At 40.8% G+C, this 12669-nt stretch overlaps 1 protein-coding gene across 10 annotated transcripts in view; it reads left to right on the top strand.

The window, feature by feature from the left end:
• The window catches only part of rnf44 (ring finger protein 44), a 189516-nt gene that overhangs the window by 94615 nt on the left and 82232 nt on the right, over nt 1-12669 (top strand). The window contains exon 1 of one of the 10 annotated variants that reach the window (XM_068043493.1): nt 9305-9441. The exons of the other annotated variants lie outside the window; for them this stretch is intronic. The gene's annotated coding sequence lies outside the window, so the exon portion shown is untranslated. Of the gene's footprint in view, nt 1-9304; nt 9442-12669 lie in introns of those variants that run through there. 10 annotated transcript variants of the gene reach the window in all.

The following is a 12669-nucleotide window of genomic DNA, read 5'->3' as shown; positions in this document are numbered from 1 at the left end:
CATTAGACGCTTTCTTTTTTTCCTTTGTAAGTTATTATAATCTTCATTACTCGTACACATGAAATTCCTGGCACAGAGAGACAAATCCACAGGGGAAATAAATCAATCGAGCTGATCTATCAAAACTATGAGCTTAAAATCTTACCTTTTTTCACTGGTGTCCATCTGGGACAGTTTAGTGCTGGTGTGAACATTGTACAAAGAGTTTCTCCCTCTTGTTGGAATATATTCGATCTCCTATCTATACTCATTCTGCTTTTGCACTTGCTGATGCACTGTTAAATGCACTGGTTCTGCTTTCGGAGACCCAGAGTTGTTTACAAGCTCTGCCACTGATCAAGCTATATAAATAATGTGCCTGTCGGTATTCTAAGTATTACACTGGAAAAATCCTACTATGTCCACACAGATGGATTTTAGTGTACATTTGCCAGTTCAAATTCAATACCTGCTTTAGCTTTACATCAACAGTATGTGACATACTATATAAGTAAATATTTATCTACATGTTTTAGACTCTACATTTCACAAAACTTAAATACTGAACAACATAAGAATGAAAATAGGATTGAAAAACATTTTCTCAATGGAGCATTAAGGGTTGTGTAGTTGGTTCACCTAGTTATACTTTGACAGTTTGAATTTTTTAAAGAAATTGTTGTGTCATTGACAATTTATGACCTTTGATTTGATGATCATGCATTCTATAGAATACACACACCAAAATTGTAAGTCTATTATTTTTTCTCCTCTCCAAGTACATCTAATTGGTTGGTTTTACTTATTTATTTAATTTCATTTTGAAAGGCTTGGTTTTGCACTGGAAGCCTGAGCAATTAATGTTTGGAATTTAAGGTGGGTTTTTTTTAGCACGAGGGGAAAAAAATGACCTTTAGTAAAAGTGAGTTTTTGTTTAATTTGTAGATGTAATTTTCATATATAATATTGCTTCTCACAGCCCTAACATAGCTCTGCTCAAAAGGGCTAATGGTTTTGTGAACAAGATTTCTGTCCTTTTTTCCACCAGCCTTTTAAACTTTTTTTTTTGTACTGCTACATACCCTTTATTGTACTTTCACTTTTGTACTTTTTACTTTTACAATACTGTTTACCTCTGTAATTGTTTATTTTTTATCTGTCAGTTTTCCTTTATTATATTCTCTTTCTCATTTTATTCAAGTTTTCAAATATTTACAAAACATACTTGACATAATTAAAACAAGCCAGCATCTGCATACACATGTAGGAATAGAGCAACAGCCAATCTCTGAAGGGGGTGTTTCCATTGCACTATCGAGAAAGTAAACACTCACCATTTGTTCCTATTTCTTTTAAAATATCTTTTTCTTGCCTTCCCCTTCCAACGGCTGAAGTGTCCCAAGTCCAGTGTCAGCGGTTTCCTTATGATGTTTCCCTGCTGCTGTTGCTTAGAGAAACACTATACAGCCATTACCATTGCTAAAGTGCAGACAGTGCAAGAAAGAGAGGCCCAGTGGGCATTGCCACCCAGGAGGTCGCATGAGACTTGATCAGAGAATTACCAGCTGGTTAGGAGAACAAAAGAGATAACACCATCAAATTGCGTATCTGAGACCTTTGTACATATTAGAGCAAATATTTGGAGTCGTGGTCTGCGAACCTTCTTAGGTGACGTTTTCACCTGGAGCAATGTATTTTGTGTGTATTTGAGAGAGCACAGGCTGGATACTTGCCACCAGGTGCTCATTTATCTGTATTCTTTCTGGCTTGTCTTTTCTTCACCTCTACTCGCAGAGCAATTTTTTCTTAAAATTGTTATTGGCAGACAAATTTTACAACATTCATCTGTTTTTGAAGAGACTGGCTATTTTGTTAAAATGCTTTTCTTCGTCCCCTCTTGCATAAAAAGTAATGGTGTAAAGTAATGAAAATGTAAGTTACCCCAACATCAGTTTTTGTTGGTAATTCTGCTTGGAATGCTTGTTACTTTGGAGACACCCTCTCTAATGTAGTGCAATGATTGTTTAGGAACTATTTCTCAAATGTTTCTTTGAATATTGGGCCATAATTTGCTGTAGCAGGGCATGTAACGGTCTAACATTAGTTAGACATGCCCTTGGACATTGAGGTTTTTAATTTTCTTTTGTGTGGCAAGTTTCTGGAAGTGTGAGCTGATCATGCAGCAAGGGAAACGGCATCTGGGACCTAAGGGAACATGGCAAGCAACTGTGTATTCCAATCAATCAAATTGAAGCAATGTGAAATTAACAGCACAAGGACTGAGAAGGAAGTGGGTGCAGACAATGCTGAATCAGGTAGAGAAAGAGAGGGATAGAAAGATTGGATTCAGACAGCGAGAGAAATGACATTTACCTTTATTGCAAGGGGACTAGAGTACGAGAGCAAGGAGGTCTTGCTACAATTGTATCAGCAAGCAATTGGGAAGGCAAATGGCTTGCTGGCCTTGATTGCAAGGGGACTGGAGTATAAGAATAGGCTAGTCTTGCTGCAGTAGTATAGGGCTTTGGTGAGACCACACCTGGAGTACGTTGCACAGGTTTGGTCTCCTGGAATGAGAGGGTTGTCCTCTGAAGAGAGGCTGAGTGACTTGGACCTATAATCTAGAGTTTAGAAGAATAAGAGGTAATCACATTGAACTGTACAAGATTCTGAAGGGGGAGAGATTTGGTATGGTAGTTACTGAGAGGTTGTTTCCCCTGGTTGGAGAATTTAGAACACGGGCACAATCTCAGGATAAGGGACCAGTCATTTAGGACTGAGATGAGGAGAAATTTCTTTACTCAGAGGGTTGTGCATCTTTGGAATTCTGTACCCCAGAGGGTTGTGGATGCTCCATCATTGAGTATATTCAAGACTGGGATAGATAGATAGATAGATTTTTAATCTCAGGGAATCAAGGGATATGGGGAGTGAGTGGGAAAGTGGAGTTGAGACAGAAGATCAGCCATGATCGTATTGAATGGCGCAGCAGGCTTGAGAGGCCATATGGTGTACTCCTGTTCCTGTTTCTTATGTTCTTAAAGACACAGGAAAAAATGTAACATTTTTTAAATTTAACATTTTTTAGATCTACATCAATTAAAATCTGAAGGATTATTATAATAAATACAACATTATAATACTTTTCAATGCTAGAGAGGTTGACTGGCAGTAATTAACACATACATCATTAAAGGTGTACTTAGACTTAAACGGTCAAGACAACTATCTGTGGCAAGTTTAGGCTGTTATCAGTTGCGCAAATGCAGTAACTTCACGCTGTTCAATGGTAAGGCAGACAGTGAGCTACCACTTTAATGAAGCTAACAGCAGACCTGCGCAACTTGGACAGCGACCTTTGGATTTCTGCATTTAAGTATGAATCTGCTCTTGCCTGAAGTTGTTGTAGCCTTTGAACATAAATAATGGCAAGTGCCGTTAGCCTTTCTTTTATTTTGACAGCAAATTATGACCTATTAACCTTTTCTTTGAACTAAACATTTCCACCTGAAAAGCATGCCAAAATTAATATTTGCGTAGAATGATAAAAGTCTAAAATCATTACAGCACAGACAGCGGGATGTGGGTTTCTGATCTTGGACGTACCATCTAATGTTTCAGTAGAGGGAAGGAACAGAAATCCGACAACCAATCTAACCCACCATGCTCCTGTGTGACTTCATGTGACTGGTTTGATTGGCCATGAGTTTGGAAGCAATTAGCCTGCCCCTCTCATGCAGCTGGTGAATTGGGGATTTGAGGGAAGAAGAGGAAAGAAAAAAAAATTATAAAATAGGTAGGAAGCAATATATTTTAGTCCTAGTAGTTCAATAAAAGTGCTCAAAGGTACCTGAAGTCCTGTGAGCTGGTGTGAAGTTCAGAAAGAATGTCTTATACAGGTTTGAGTGATTGAAGTGTTTATTAGAGACTTAATTATATACATCAGCATACTATTAATTTGTGAATTGGTCCTCAATTCTAATAACGTGCAAAGAATTCATGAATTTCTTTATCACCAAGATAGAGATCATCCATTCAGCTGCCTCTACTGCTTCCAATCCTTCCACTTACCCACCAAGCCCAGGCTCCCCTACCCTGGGCCTGAAACCGTATCTGTGTATAGTTTTTCTCCAATCTTCCCTCATGCCATCCAAGCTCATTTCATCCATAGACCCACCTTCTGCTCCCTTACTTCCATTCCCACTCCCTTGACCCCATTTCCACTTAACATTTAACCACCCAATTTCCCTTCTTAGTTCCTGTGCCATCTAGTACTGTGAATGTTCCTTCTACTTGGGTACTTTACCTTTCAAAACTGCCTTCATCACCCTCTTTAAAAACCCACCCTCAACTGCTCTGTCCTTGGAAATATATTGCTGTCCTCTCTAACCTCCCTTACCTCTCCACAGTTCTTGAACATATTCTTGCCTCAAAATTTTCCTGCAATTTTCTGTTTGAATCTCTGCAGTCAAGATTCCACAACTTTAAAAATAAACCTGTTCAAAGTCATGAAAAGCATTCTTTGTGACTGCGTGTGGTGCATTATCCCTTTTACTCATTCTCAATCACTCTCTCTAGTTTTTGACACAGCCAACCAGATTGTTCTCCCCCAACACCTCTCCTCTGTTATTCAGTGCAGTAGGACTGCCCTCACTCTTAACTGTTCGATTGCAGTCAGACACAGAACATCTCTACCAATAGCTTGTCTTCCCACCACCACAGCATCACCTCCAGACATTTGCAACCTCGGTGTCCTATACGATCCTATAACCTCTCCATTGCAAAGACTGCCTACTTCCATCTCAAATAACATCATCCACTTCTGCCCATGTGGTAGTCTAGCTACTGCAGAAATCATTATCCATGTTTTAGTCTTCTCCAGATTTGACACTTTCATTGATCCTCTACATGGCTTCCCATCTTCCATAAACTTCAGCTCATCCAAAATTGTGCTGCCTGCATCCTATTTTGCAAAACGTTCAGCTAAACCATCACCCCTGAATGTTGCTAACCCACATTGCCTCCTGGATCCTCCAGTGCTTCAAATTTAAAATTCTAATCCTCATGTTTACATGGCCTCTGCCTTCCTATCGTTGTAAAACGCAACAGGAAACTACAGCCTGCTCAAACTCTCCTTTCTTCTCAGTCTGCCTTCTTGTGCATCTCTTTCTCCACCTTCCTTCCCCAACCCACCCCCCACCTTTTTCATGTACATGCCTTCAGTTATCTAGGCCCAAAATTCCCTCCATAAATCCCTCCAATTCACCACCTCCCACTTCTTTTAAGATCCTTTTTAAAATCCAAGCTCTTTGATGAAGCTTTTGATACCCATCCTAATACCGCCTCCTTTGGTTTGACATCCATTTTTTTCATTATACCTCTGTGAAGCACATTGGAATATTTTCTACATTGAAGGGGCTAGAAAGAAAAAAGTTGCATTTATATAGCTGCTTTCTCTACCACTGGATGTAACTAAGTGCTTTATAGCCAATTAGGTTTTTTTTTAAGTGTAGTCATTGTTATAATGTAAGGGAAATCAGCCAATTTGTGCATATCAAAGTCCCATATACAGCACTGAAATAAATTACAGATAATCTGTTTCAGTGATATTGGCTGAGGGATAGATATTGGCCAGGACACCAGGAGAACTTCACTGCTCTTCTTTGAATGGTCCTGTTGATCTTTTCTGTCCCCCTGAGATGAGCAGGGCCTCCATTTAACATCTTAGCCGAAGGATGGCCTCTCTGATAGTACAGCACTCCCTCAGTATCAGCCTGGATTATGTGCTCAAGTCCTTGGAATGGGCCTTTAACCTGACTCAGCCATCTTTCTGATTGACGTGAGAGTGCTACCACTGAGTCAAGGCTGACATCTTGGTTGTATAAACGGTTATTGTCTTAATTGATGAAAAGATAAATCAACTGATCTCATCGAGCCATCAAGACAAATAGTTTTTCTAAAATTTTCTAATTGGCAGTCATATTAATGGGGAAAGTAGAACAAAAGGGACAAAGGCTCAGGGAGTATGAGAAATAATGGATACTCAGTAATTGCTGATTACCCGTGTTTCTGCTTTTCTAGAAGTAAAATCTTGCTCTGTATTGATTTAACCTCTTTGATCAATCAAATATATAACTACAAAAATCAGGTATATGTTTACTAATAACAATTTAGAAGTATATTAATTACCGATATGCAGGCTTCTGCTAGTTCGTGAATGTAATCATAATGACTAGGTCTTTTTCATTCAATGTGAAAACCATTCATTGTCAGAATTATTGGAAATATTGGCATCTTTGCGAACTTTTAACCGCTCAACCTCTTGTGTAATTATTACATATCAAATTAAGATTGTGCGGGCTCTAAGTTTTGGGGTGCAGCAGTGGAAGAGAGTGAGAAACTGTATCTTTTCATAAGATAAAACTGAAGATCTCTGCAGCCCAGAGAAGTACATATCTATCTGTTGTGTAATGGCTTGAATAAACTGCACTTTGTCACCTATGCATAATAGTTGTAGAGCAAGTGTATACAGTAAATGCAAAATATGTCAGTTTGATATCAAATATGTAGTTAATGTTACAACTTCACAGTATACTTTTACATTAAGTGTCCCTCATTCATTAACCAGTACCTATTTATGTTGCACTGCATTTTCCCTTTTCTTATTTACACATTAATGGTTCTCACTGTATCTGTAATGCATACCTGTACCATCTAGGGCCAATGAGTATTGTTTATAGTGCAGTACAGTATTCCGAATTTCTGTGAATGCATGTGCATTTACAGTTGTGTATTTTTTGCTGCTTAATTTGTGTTCAGTATACTGCATAGTTGTAACATTAGCTACATATTTGACATCAGACTGACAGGTATTTGGCATTTACTGTGTACACTTGCTGCACAGTTATTATGCATAGGTGACAAAGTGCAGTTTATTCAAGTCATTACAATAGATAGATAGATTTTCTGGGCAGCAGAGATTTTCAGTTTTATCTCGTGGAGATATACAGTCTGTATATTTCCACTGCAGTATTTGAAACAAGAATCCAGAATAAGGCCTAGTTAATATTTGATTAACAATTGATATAGTGAAAAGAATATATTTAGTTAATAGTTAGTATAGTCAAAGAGATAGAATAGCTGTGTTTGGTGGTCTATGAGGTGCAAGTGTAAAAAGGGGTTCTGCTCAAGTTCATGTACAAATTTGTTAATTGTATTTGTGGAATGTCTTTATTCTTGTATACAGTTGCTGTATATAGTAATATTGTGAAGCTCTGCAATCAATTTAATGTAACCTTACACACTGTTTTTCTTTCGCTGAAAACCAATTACAGGTCAAAGCTAACTTAATATGAATGTGCTAATCAAATGTTCTCCACTAAATATTTATTTAACATCTGATATTTTCACTAATTTAATTGAAAGCTACAGATCCTAGAAATGGAATAAAATGGTCAATGCAAGCTCGAGGAGCAGCACTTTATGGCTGCCTGGACTCAACGTTGAGTTCAACAATTTCAAACCATAATCTCTGGCCCCCATTTTGTTTCCTTTGCATGTTTCAGTCTTAATCTTGTTTTTCTCTTTCGGACAGCAGCCGTTCATTATTCTGCCATTCGCCCCTCCCCTGGACACAATTTTTTCCCCTCTTGTCCCTTCATTACTCCCCTTGGCTCTGTCCCACCAATGCTATTATCTATTAGTGTCTCCCATGGTCCACCCTATCACAGACCTTCCCTTTTGTTCTTTTTCCACCCTCCCCCATTTGACCTACTTAAAACCTATTGCATTTCTAACTTTTTCTAGTTCTGATGAAGGGTCACTGATGTGAAATGTTAACCCTGTTTCTCTCCCTACAGATGTTGCCAGAGCTGCTGAGTATTTCTAACATTTTCCGTTTTGATTTCAGATTTCCAGCATTTGCAGTATTTTGCTTTTGTAAAGTGGTTCCTGTTTTACTAGTTTTAAACCTACATCATTTCTGAAAATCCTGCACTTTGTTATATCCCCTTGTTTTACAAAAAAAAAGCTTCTCCACCCTCTCCAGGGGTTGGGAAAGAAAAAGTACAAGGTTTTTTTTGATCAGTGTCCATATCATTGCCTGTAATCCTGATCAACCACTTCTGCTTTTAATAAATAATCTGTTTTTTTAAAACTGTTTTAGACCTTTCCTGAGCAACATTCTAAATCATTTTCAAATGTGTGGAGTGATTTAGTAGCTACAGTAATGCAGTACTGTACTCTGAATTCAGAGGACTGAGCTAGACAGTTTGATGTATCCATTTGGCCTTACTGAAGGGAGTGAGAATGCAGAAGAAACGGGGGAGAAGGAGTTTTTGTTCTTTCCTGGAGATCTGGGGCAGAAATTACTTTTTCTAGCTTTTGTATAGCATCTCATATTTGGTTGAGCAAAGATCGGCATTGATGTTCATGTGGACTGGACAATCTCTCTCTCGTGACTTGGCACCATACAGTGTTTTTTTAATTTATGGGCTGAGGAGATGGATGGCCTTGAAAAAACGTTGCTGGAGGTAGTTAGATTCTGATGGTTCAGTGAGCTTGTCCAGTGTGTGGATACACCAAGAAGGTCCCAAATTTGACTGCCAGCCTGTTGAGTCAGCTTACCCCAGGTGGGAGGTGGATAAGGGTGCCCCAATTAGGATTGACTCAGGTTTCTATTCCTTGTGCTGCTTGGGGACCACTGCAGGGAGTGCACTTGTTGATATCAGGTGAGGACAGGTTTGTATTGCCCTTCAGTTGAATAACCTCCTGTCACTAGCACATGAAATATAGCCACTTGGGTGACACCTGATGACCGTGGTATTGTACCCAGGAAGGTGATTATAACTTCACGAATGACGGTGAGAAAATTGGTAAGAAAAGGAAAATTAAAAGAAAACTCTGAGATTGGTGCTTTACAGGAGCACTATCTTCATAGGAAAATAGATCGTTGGCAAATATTTTCATTTGTTTACAAACATAACCGCTAGAGAGTGTAAATTGTATTTGAAAACTTACTTCCCTGATTCAATTATAACAAAAGCATGTCCCTTTTCTCTCTCGAAACAAGAGCAATTTTCTACTTTATTGATGCACATGCTGCTTTTGCGGAAAGTTAGGCAGCAGCACGAATCAAAACGGTCGGATTCTGACCTCCATGAGGCACTGGAGGGATAGGCTCCAAGTGTACTGCAGCTGACTCTGCCCTCCCGCTAACAGTTGTGTGTCTCTGAGCTGCTACAGCATTGTGTGTGACTCCTTCCTTTCCAAACACGAGGCTGAGCTTCGCGAACGAGCCGCGGGAGCGCGCCCGCCCCCGAATGTTGTGAATCAAACTTTTTAAGGTTGCGCCCGTTCGGAGCCGGGAGTTTAATCACAAACTTAGCGAGAGGAGGGAGGAGAAACGGAGCTTGCAGCAAAACAAACATTACTAAAAGCTACATCGAGCCAAGTCAGTGGGAGGTAAGAGGAGAGGAGGTGAGATATTGCTGGCTGGGGGGAGAGAGAGAGGGAGAGGGAGCGCAGGGTGGATACATTCACCTCGATACATTGTTTCAGCTGGAGCTGCTCTTCCTGCTCAGTAACACCAGGTAACAGCGGGGCTCCTTCAAACTTCATCACCCCACCAGGGGCTCAGCAGCACTCACCTCCCGGGAGTCGGGGGAGGCAGCTTTACTGTGCTGCTTTCTTTATTATTTTTCTTTATTTATTGATATGTGTTGCTGGCTTTGGCCGGACTGAGCGCGGTTTAAATGAAACTGAACCCAGTTTACATGGGGGCTCGCCCCGGGGTTTCTGTCACTCATCAAAGAGCCTGGGCTCGGATCCCCATGAAACTGAAGCCCCCTCCCCCTTTCCCTGGGATTTAGGGAGGGGGCTGTTTAACTGAACTCAGGCTCTCCCCCCCCCCCCCCCCCCACCCCCCCTTCTCTCTCTCTCTTGTTATTATTTTGATCCTATTGTTCGGCTTCTGGATTCGGGGGCGGTTAATGGATTCACATAAATGGACCTCGAATGGTCCCGTTTATTCGCCAGCCCGCCACCCCCCGTGCCCGGTGAGACAGTTGGGATCGTTGGCCCGGCTCGGTTCGCTGTGCTCGGCTCGGTTTTGCTCCTTTTCTTGCCGGAGATTCATTGTTGCTTTGTTTGGCTGCGAGCACGTGGTGCCCTGGTGGCGCGGCCCCGAATCGCTGCTGCAAGTGTTTGCAGGCTGGAGACTGGGTTCCCCTCACATCACTGGGGCACAGTCAGTGGTAGAAAGGGGACTCGGGCTCTGACTGTCGCTGCACCATGTGCTCTGTGAATGAGCTGAAAGGTGGACTCGCTTCCCAAGTGTAGTAGCAGCAGCAGCTTTGACGATACAATCGTGTTAGGCTGGATAGAGTGAACCCATGTTTTTAAATGGTTACATTGTGTACACTTTTCCTCCTCTTGATTGTTGGGTATCAAAACACATCACGATCTCCGTTCAGTAAGTTCGCCAAATTTCAAATTGAATTGGGATGCAAAATTGAAAACTTAAAACTTAACCTGATACACAAAAGGTTTGATTTTGGGCATTAGGCTGTGGCTTATGGCCCTCACAGTACATAACCCGAGCTTCACCCGAATGCTCTCCATGTCTACCAGTTTACTTGCCAGACTCAAACATTTCTCTGGATTTGTGCTGGGTTTGAGGTGGGTTATCAGTTGATTTATTACAACTGGTATGCAGTAAAAATTTAGTGTGTTTTATATAGACTCCTGATAGTTTCACCAAATTCTGCACATTATTTCTGATTTGGGTGCCAGTGCCCTGCATATATCAGTGCCATTATTTCCCCTCTCGTTTCCACCTTAATACAAACCTGACTCCTCCAACTGGATTTTTTTTTTTACCTTGTTAGTTTTTTTTTTCATGTGAACAGAACTTTACTGGCATTCTCAACTAGCAGTCAACTGACAACTCTGTTAGCAGTAGGATTTAGCTCTGCAAGATGGTATTATGAAACACAAATCTTAAGGTACGCTGTTTACTGATGATCCGAGCAACCAGAAAAGAAAGAGAAGCTTTGGTTGAGTTGGAATTTTTGATCCTAATTATGTCTATCTGGGTACACTGCACACATGAAACTTGGAGCATGTTATTAAAAAAATATATATTAACAAAAATGTTCAGTTCTGTTACTTGGAAAATGCATGTACCTATACCCACATGATCAGGAGCAGAAGTTCGAACTCGGCCAACCCGCTTTGTTTTCTGGCTGGTGAAACCATTAGAAAACATCAGTGGGATAGTACGACAGTGTAACAGTTGTGTCTATCTTACAAGTTTGTTTAAAATATACACAACTTAACAAGGAATCTGAAAAAAATGGGTTTTCATATTTTATTTCAGTTCACTTGTACAACGTACACTTGTACACCAGAATAAAGTGATGGGATGCATCTCAGCCATGATATTGAGGACAAGACCAAGTGCAAAATGAGTAAGCCTCGGCTTTGGATGTGTTCCCTTTAGCAACCAGTTACAGAGGAGCTTTGATGCAAACCAAGGAAAAGATAACCAACCAATCTCAGACATGGAATGGTTTGGGGGTGGGGGCGGGTTTGCCTTCAACAATAATTTTAGTGCATTAATTAAGTATTACGTGTGCGATAAATTATTGGACAAGGGAACACAAACTTCGCTTGACTAGATTGTAACAGGTTGTTGTGCTTTGATTTAACAAAAGGTGTATGTTTCATGATTTGAAATGTTATGGAAAGAAGTTCCCTGATAGCTAGGGAAGTGTGTGAGAGAGAGATGGAGAGAAAGGGACAGGAGGGGGCTGCTTTTATAACATTGGTTATTGAAGCATAATCAGCTAAGCTAGTTTACCATTTTGAAGTGGAATTTCAATATTGAGGGACTGCACAGTGGCCGAGGCTGTGTAATGCTGTCTGTTAAAATGCAGCTTTCTGGATGAGATGTTAAATGTGCGCTCTCAGCTGAATGTAAGTGATCCAGTGACAGCAGGGAAGTTGTACCGACATTTGGCTAATATTTATTCTTCTTCAACCAATATCTAATGCATATGATCTGACCACTAAATCATAGCTGATTGTGGGGCATTGCTGTGCACAAATTAGCTGTTGTTTCCCTATGTTATGACAGTGATTTCACTTCAAATCTACTTCATTGGCTGTAAAGCACTTTAGGATGTCCTGAGGTCAGGAAAGACATTATATAAAAGCAGTTCTTTCATTTTACCATGAACTTGTAGACTTGGCCATGCTTCCATGTCAGCAATGTCGGCAGACCCAGCCCTGTCGACCCTGCAAAGTCCTCCTCACTAACATCTGGGAGCTTGTGCCAAAGTTGGGAGAGCTGTCCCACAGACTAGTCAAGCAACAGCCTGACATTGTCTGTAAGGTATGATTCCGTGAGTATGACAATGTCCCAGACATCGCCATCACCATCCCCGGATACGTCCTGTCCCACCGGCAGGACAGACCCAGCAGTGGTGGTGGCACAGTGGTATACAGTAAAGAGGGAGTTGCCCTGGGAGTCCTCAACATCGACTCCGGACCCCATGAAGTCTCATGGTATCAGGGCAAGGTAACCTCCTACTGATTACCTCCTACTGATTACCACCTACCGCCCTCCCTCAGCTGATGACTCCGTACTCCTCCATTGGTTGAACACCACTTGGAGGAAGCACTGAGGGT

The sequence above is a fragment of the Heterodontus francisci genome, chromosome 12, assembly GCF_036365525.1.
Source record: "Heterodontus francisci isolate sHetFra1 chromosome 12, sHetFra1.hap1, whole genome shotgun sequence".
Classification (NCBI taxonomy): domain Eukaryota; kingdom Metazoa; phylum Chordata; class Chondrichthyes; order Heterodontiformes; family Heterodontidae; genus Heterodontus; species Heterodontus francisci.
The sequence above is the reverse complement of the archived record's forward strand: the minus strand, read 5'-3'. Positions and strand labels throughout refer to the sequence as shown.